The following is a 309-nucleotide window of genomic DNA, read 5'->3' on the forward strand; positions in this document are numbered from 1 at the left end:
ACGTTGCTTTTTCCTATCACTTATATTGGGCACTTTTTGCATTTAAACTGGATTATTCTGACTGCTGACATTGAAAATCATGCATGTGCTGTTTTGAGGGTATCGGTTAATTTCATGATTGCCATTTTGAAGGTGTCTGCTTACATATTTTATTCATGTTCGGTAGCCTAATTCTCTTTAATGTAGGCTATTCGCTCCAATTTTATCCGTTTACCTGCGAAATTTATCTTACTTATAATTTATATTAGCCTATTTTGTCGTCAATATTTTGTTTTAAGGAGTTAAAATGGCCCTTATCAACCTTGATTT

Source organism: Sinocyclocheilus rhinocerous, unplaced genomic scaffold (assembly GCF_001515625.1).
Source record: "Sinocyclocheilus rhinocerous isolate Xijiao unplaced genomic scaffold, SAMN03320098_v1.1 scaffold3108, whole genome shotgun sequence".
NCBI classification, from domain to species: Eukaryota; Metazoa; Chordata; class Actinopteri; order Cypriniformes; family Cyprinidae; genus Sinocyclocheilus; species Sinocyclocheilus rhinocerous.